Genomic DNA, 7,363 nt, shown 5'->3' with positions numbered 1-7,363 from the left:
ATAGAGATCCACGATTTACGGAGAGATTTTGGACCACATTGTTCAAGTTGGTCGGGACAGAGTTGTTGATGAGTTCGAGTTACCATCTGCAGACAGATGGGCAGACCGAGAGGATCAACGCATTGCTGGAGGACTACTTGCCACATTATGTGACGGCTGATCATAAGAATTGGCCCGAACTCTTGGATATTGCTCAGTTTAGCTACAATATTCAAAAGAGTTCCGCGATGGGGTATAGTCCATTTGAGTTCGTAAATGGACAGATGCCGGTTGCACCACATACCGTAGTGACGGGAGGCTTCTTGAGGAGTCCTCATGCGAAGAAGTTCATGAAGGCTTGGGAGGAGACCTTGGAGTTAGCACGGTTACGCTTGCATGATGTTGCAAAGAGGATGAAAAATTATGTTGATCATGGAAGACGGGAGGCACACTTCAGTGTGGGAGATATGGTGTTTCTCAGGATTACCAGGGAGCAGTTTCAGCCAGCCAAGGGGACGACGAGCAAACTAACATGGAAGTATGAGGGACCATTCCGAGTGAAGAAGAGAGTGGGGGAAGTTGCTTACGAGCTGGAGCTTCCATGCCATATGAACATGAAACACCCAGTTTTTCATGTGAGTCAGTTGAAGAGATGTAGACTTGATTTAGACCATCCAGAGAAGGTTGAACCGACGAGAGGACCAGCCAGGATTGTGGATAGACCAGGACTAGAGTTGGAGAAGATTTTGAGTATCAGAACTACATGAGTTGGTTGCCACATGCGACGGGAATTTATTTGTAGATGGAAAGATGCACCGGAAGAAGACAGCTGGGAAACGGAGGATTCACATTGGAGATGGAAGAACAAGATCGCGAAGTACGACAGGAAGTTGATAAGAAGAGCAGGAATTGTCAGGACGACAATGACTTCTGGTAGGGGAGGATGTAATGCCTTGCGGTTCATACCAGGTGCGCGCGCCTCCAACTCACGAAATTGACTAAGTGTCGAATCACCATCGCACTTGGGTGCATGAGTTATGGGCGTGCGAAGCCATACTTATATGCGATGAATGATGGGTAATGAGCATACCCAAGCCGACGATGAGAAACGAAGGCAAGGGGCGCTCATGTTAAACATTTGAAGGGTCGGCCAGGAGACAATGCACAAGGTAGTGTGTGTATAAATATGGTGGACTACGATTCATTTTGGCAAGAAATCTTCACTCTTGCTCCAACACACAAGGAGGAGTGCACAAAAAAGAGGAGCGCAGAAGTGTGATACGACGAGCGGTTGGATGAGCCCGCTGAGTCGGGCATTTCGGGTGTGAGTCGGTTGTGTGGTGCGGACGGTCGCCACCACACAGTCGTAAACCATTGTTGTGTGTTGCGGTTCGGCGATGGGTTCGTGCACGGGTGCGCCCACCCGCCCAACAACACAAGAGGGTCATACGTTATATGTTGTAAAGTTGTATTTTGGTGGAGTCTTGGCAGACCACCGTTCGCTCTTGCACGGGCGGGCGCCCTCCCGTTTATGGAACGTCGGTTGAGCGCGGCTCCCAGTCATGTAACTTCGCATATATAATAAAAGACTGATTATTATTATTATTGCCGAGTTGATTTTATTATTGTATATTGTTAATGGTTTCTGCACATTAATAATATGAATTCATGATTATTATGAATTGTTGAAGGCGTAGTTCATAAAGTTTATTAACGATGGAACATCTTAATAACTTAGGTGGTGCCGCAACCGGCCAATTTAACGAAAAAAGAATTGGGGGCGTGACAGGGCGGGTCGTTTGAGGGCGCCTGTGTGAACTCATTCGGGCGGTTCATTCGGGCGAGGGCGCGCTCGGGCGAACGAGCCTGTATCAAAAATGCTAAGTTGTGACCCAAGGTTGGCTTTGTGCAAGTTCGTACAGCTCGTTTGCCCGGCTCTCCCTTGTCGGTTCGTTTCGGTCGTTCAGGTGGGTCGTTTGAGGGCGCCCGTGTGAACTTGTTCGGTCGGGTCGTTCGGGTGGGTCGTTTGAGGGTGCTCGTGTGAACTCGTTCGGGCGGGTCGTTTGAGGGCGCCCGTGTGAACTCGTTCGGGCGGGTCGTTCGAGCGAGGGCACGCCCGGGCGAACAAGCCCATATCAAAAAATGCTAAGTTGTGACCCGAGGTTGGCTTTGTGCACGTTCATGCAGCTCGTTTGTCCGGCTCTCCCTTGTTGGTTCGTTTCGGTCGTTCGGGCGGGTCATTTGAGGGCGCCCGTGTGAACTCGTTCGGGCGAGGGCGCGCCTGGGTGAATGAGCCCTTATAAAAAATGCTAAGTTGTGACTCGAGGTTGGATTTGTGCACGTTCGTGCAGCTCGTTTGCCCGGCTCTCCCTTGTCGGTTCGTTTCGGTCGTTCGGACAGGTCGTTTGAGGGCACCCGTGTGAACTCGTTCAGGCAGGTCGTTCGGGCGAGGGCACGCCCGGGCGAAAGAGTCAGGTGCGGAGTTTGGCTAGGGTGGCACATCTGTTAAAAGATAATGCAGGTGTCCTAAGATGAGCTCAACGAGAACAAAAATCTTGTGTGGAACAAAAGGGTAAAATCTCATTTGATTTTGATTTTCAGTACGAATACAAACCGTGAAAGCATGGCCTATCGATCCTTTAGATTTTCGGAATTTGAAGCTAGAGGTGTCAAAAAAGTTACCACAGGGATAACTGGCTTGTGGTAGCCAAGCATTCATAGCGACGTTTCTTTTTGATCCTTCGATGTCGGCTCTTCCTATCATTGTGAAGCAGAATTCCCCAAGTGTTGGATTGTTCACACACCAATAGGGAACATGAGCTGGGTTTAGACCATCGTGAGACAGGTTAGTTTTACCGTACTGATGAACCGCACCGCAATAGTAATTCAACTTAGTACGAGAGGAACCATTGATTCACACAATTGGTCATCGCGCTTGGTTGAAAAGCCAATGGCGCGAAGATACTGTGTGTCAGATTATGACTAAATGCCTCTAAGTTAGAATCCTCGTTAGAAGTGGTGCATGTCACTCTTTGACTGTATCTCGACCCGTAGTAGGGGTGTCGCTTTGTCGCCCCCAGCGGTCCGTGTCATTTGCAAACCACGGCCGTGAAGCATCTTGGTCGGGGTAGCTTTGAAGTTCAATTCCAAACGGTCGTTCAGAAGAATCCTTTGCAGATGACTTAAATACACGACGTGGTATTGTAAGTGGCAGAGTGGCCTTGCTGCCACGATCCACTAAGATTTAGCCCTTGGTCGCCTCGATTCAGAGCTTCGCTCTTGTCATAAACAAAATTCAGGCAACCCTCTCGCGCCTCTACCTCTTCCTCCAAACGACAATTTTCCATTGCTTGGGAGTGGGAAATTTGGGATTTCCACGCTGCGACGTAAAGGGCGCCGAAGCCCAGGAAAACTGGGTTTCCATGCCGCGCCCCAGCGCCGAAAATTTGGGGTTTCCACCGAGGTCCTAAAATTCGGGGCTTCCATGTCGCGCCAAAAATTTGGGGTTTCCACCCGGCGCCTAAAATTTGGGGTTTCCACCAGGCTCCTAAAATTCGGGGCTTCCATGTCGCGCCAAAAATTTTGGGTTTCCACCAAACCCGATGCCTAAAATTTGGGGGTTCCGCCCAGCGTAGAAAAAAAATTGGGTTTTCCGCCCAGCCCAAAATTTTTGGGGTTTACAAGTCGCGCCCAAGCTTGGGGAAACTTGGGGTTTCCGAGTCGCGCCTCGACACCCAAGCCGGGCGAAACTTGGGGTTTCCATGTCGTGCCCCGACTGAAACCGGCGGCGCCCAAGCCTAGGGAAACTTGGGGTTTCTGAGTCGCGCCACGACCGAAACCGGCGACACCCAAGCCTGCAGAAACTAGGGGTTTCCAAGTCAGGCCCCGACGCCCAAGCCTGCAGAAACTGGGGGTTTCCAAGTCACTGCCCGACGCCCAAGCCTGCAGAAAATGGGGGTTTCCAAGTCACGCCTCGACGCCCAAGCCTGCGGAAACTGGGGGTTTCCAAGTCACCCCTCGGCGCCCAAGCCTGGGGAAACTTGGGGTTTCCATGTCATGCCACGCCCGAAGCCGACGGCGCCCAAGCCTGCGGAGACTCGGGGTTTTCCATGTCTTTCCCTGGCGCCCAAGCCTGGGAAGCTTGGGGTTTCCATGTCCCGCCCTTTGATGGAACCACGGGTTTCCGCATTTTAGGGCACGAGGGAAATGCAGGGAACTTGGGGTTTCCATGACGATACAAACCAGCTCACAAGTCTCGGGAACTTGGCGTGTTCAGAAACCGATGCCCAAGTCTGGGGAACTCGTTGTTTCCATGTCACAACACACCCTGAATCACCCGAGAGTCTGTGGAACTTCAGATTTCCACGTCGTGGGGCCACGAAGAGCCGCCAAAGTCCGTGGAACCTGGGGTGTCCATTTTGTGGCGCGATGAAAACTGCTACCCAAGTCAGCGGACACACACGGGGTTTCCATTTCGCGTCACAACAAAAATTGCTACCCAAGTCTGGGAAACGCGGTGTAAGGACCTGCGGTTCGGTTTCTCCCCGTCGGTACGAAGTGCGAACTCTACGACCAAAATTTGCGAAGGGACATAAGTATAATGCACATTAGAGGTGGAGCGATGGTTGGTTTATAGCGTGGGAGCATTTGGCATAACCCACGGGCCGACTTACATGTTGGGGCGACTTGAACGAAGGATTGCTTGTCGACCAACAATCTGATGGCAATTTTGCGACATGTAAGGGCATTTTGGCATGCGGTGGTTGAGTCGGCCTGGGCAGCGACTCGCCCAACCACTCGTATAAATATGGCAAGGCATTGGAGGATTTGGAATTCATTCGAAGATGGACATTCGAACATGAGAATTCGGTGATCAAGAAAAAAGTGTGAAGTAGTGGAACAGGTCGCAAAAGAGGCGCGGGCATATATACGCCCGCTCTTGGGCAAGCACACACAATATGCACAGGTTTCGATTATCGGGTGAGGGCACGGGTAAGGAAGGCATCCGCCGTTCGGTGTGACATGGGGTGTCTCAGGTAGGTTGCCCGTCCGTCGTGGAAGAAGAAACGCGGAGTTGTCTTGGGTGACTCAGGTAAGTCGCCCGCCCGTCATGCAAAAGGAAATGGCGGGTGACTAGGGGGAGGTCGCCCGCCCGTCGTGCAGCGGTAAACGAGGTTCGGTCGAGGAGTACGGTTGGAAGCTCGTGTGAGGGCGCACCTGCCCAGCTCGGGCAAGGAACTCGGTTGACACACGGAGGTGTTGCCTATTTGTAAAATTGGCTAAGTATGAAACTTGGTGTTTCCCATGTATACTTGTAATGCCTCGTAAACATTGTAGAGTTGAATAATATATTGTATTCGGGCAGACTCATTGTTCAGGGAGTTGCCCCTCCCTTTATACTGCGCAATTGTGTTCTTCATGTATAATTGCTGATGATAATGAATGTGTATGGGTGTTCATTGGTATAAAGGAAACATAATAATACTTGGTTGCGAAAAACAAACTAAGTAGACTAATGGTTGGGCATAGTCCATGAACATAAGTATTGGTGAAAAGAAAGTGTTCGATGGTGCCGCACCTCACCAAGTACGGCTGAAAGACTACTGTAGGCCTGGGGGTGTGACACGTGGGGTTCCCATGTTGCTCGCGCCATGTTTGGCGTGGCGCATTCCCCTTGATACCTGCACGATGGGCGAGCCACCGACGGAAGGCGCATGGGCGGCCCTTGTTGCATGCCCGAATGAAAGAGGTGAGCATGTGTGGACGAGTTAGGATGCGGGCAGGTGTGCAACGTGCGATGACAGGTGTAATCGGCGAGGTGTTGGAGCTGACCCATGGGTGCGACGGTGCACACGAAAGGATGCGGCGGTTCATTGGAATGGGGTGTGCCGAGGTTATGTGGCAGGTCAGCCGGGCATGCATGTTGATGGAGCCAACCCTTTTTATCCTCGAGAGACACGGCCCTTGGGCGAAAGGATGCATATAAGTAAGGAGGATGGCATTCGATGAAGGGACATCGAGCTCAGACTTCCACATCGCAGAACAAGTGCGAAGGAAGGAGTTGGGTGAAAACGGAAGGAAGAGAAGGACGCGGGTAAGAGGGCCGCACCGGCGGGTAGATTACAGAGGGCGGGTCAGGCTTGGTAGTGCAGACAGGCAGAGCAGGGCGGGTTACTGTCTGGGCAGGCAGGTTGCACTGCATGCGGGCCGTGCGCCCTCACTATGGACCGCACCGACGGGCAGAGTTTGGGTGCCACGGAAGGGAAAGTCGGGCGGATAGATTCGCAGTTCAGGTGTGGAGTTGTGTCATGCAGGACGCGGGCCACTGCAACACGACCACACGACACGACAGGTTGAAAGAATAATTGAAGAAGATAAATTTATGGTAAGTTATTTTCGCTGCATTGTTAAGAACACTTATTGGAAAATTGACCGAGTGTTGAAGTAGGCGCAGACTGTGTACTCAAGTATTGGTAAAAAGAAAAAGTACGGCGGTGCCGCACCTGCTTATGCGTGGTTGAAATACTACCACTAGGATAGGAGCGTGACATGGGGTCTACCAGTCCCTCCTCGACAGAGGTTGCCAAATTGTGGGGAACCCGGGGATTCCATGTCCCGCCTTGTCGAAAGCATCCCAAGCGCGGGAAATTTGTAGTTCCCATGTCTCATCGCGATGGAAATCGCCCCAGGTGTAGTAAACTTGGTGTACATCGAGCCTGCAACCTCACATCAAGAAAAAGGCTCGGTTGGTCAAGAGAATTAAGGTTTCTTCATTGGTAAAGGATCTCGCTAACGATCAAAGGTTGGAGTCTCTTCTAGAGCTAGTCCACCACGAACTATCAAAAGTTGAAAGAAGGACAGAGTGTCGGGGAACGAAGCGCCTAAGAAACAAAGTGCAGAGAGGACGAAGGACTCGACTTGTTCTTGGGGGATATTATTGTCAAGGGTATAGGGCTTTGTAATGACCAATAAGAAGCTTCAATGAGAGAAATTTATGAAAGGGTTTTCCTCTCAGAGAGAGAGAGAGGTTTTTCCCTGGCAGAGAGCCAACATCTTGTGTTCTTGTTCTTATGTTTTTGGCACCAGTTTTATGAAATTAAACACACATGCATTAATAAGAAGAGAAGAAGATTAAGATAACACGATAAATTGCAAAAGAGCTTCACAAATTTTTATCATGTCTAGAAGAATCCCGCTATACCCCATTGCCCCAGATTCTTCAACGCGGTATCGGAGCTAAGGTGACACATCAAGGAAAGGGAATCTCAAGAACATCCGCAAGGTTTAAGCGTCAAGCCAAGAAGTCTCAATAACATCAAGGACAAGAAGGTATACCATCTGTCATTCATCATGGAAGACTACAAAGCAAGAAGAAACGCCTTGT

General features: G+C 50.7%; 1 pseudogene; it reads left to right on the top strand.

Moving 5' to 3' along the window:
• Positions 1-2,266: 2,266 nt before the first annotated feature.
• On the top strand, positions 2,267-3,246 carry LOC149251126 (25S ribosomal RNA; annotated as a pseudogene; the record flags this gene model as incomplete).
• Positions 3,247-7,363: the final 4,117 nt, after the last annotated feature.

Source organism: Pinus tabuliformis, chromosome 7 (assembly GCF_031772625.1).
Source record: "Pinus tabuliformis cultivar Carrire ecotype Pingquan chromosome 7, CPIR1, whole genome shotgun sequence".
NCBI lineage: Eukaryota > Viridiplantae > Streptophyta > Pinopsida > Pinales > Pinaceae > Pinus > Pinus tabuliformis.
Note: the sequence above shows the minus strand (reverse complement) of the source record. Positions and strands in the feature narration are given on the sequence as shown.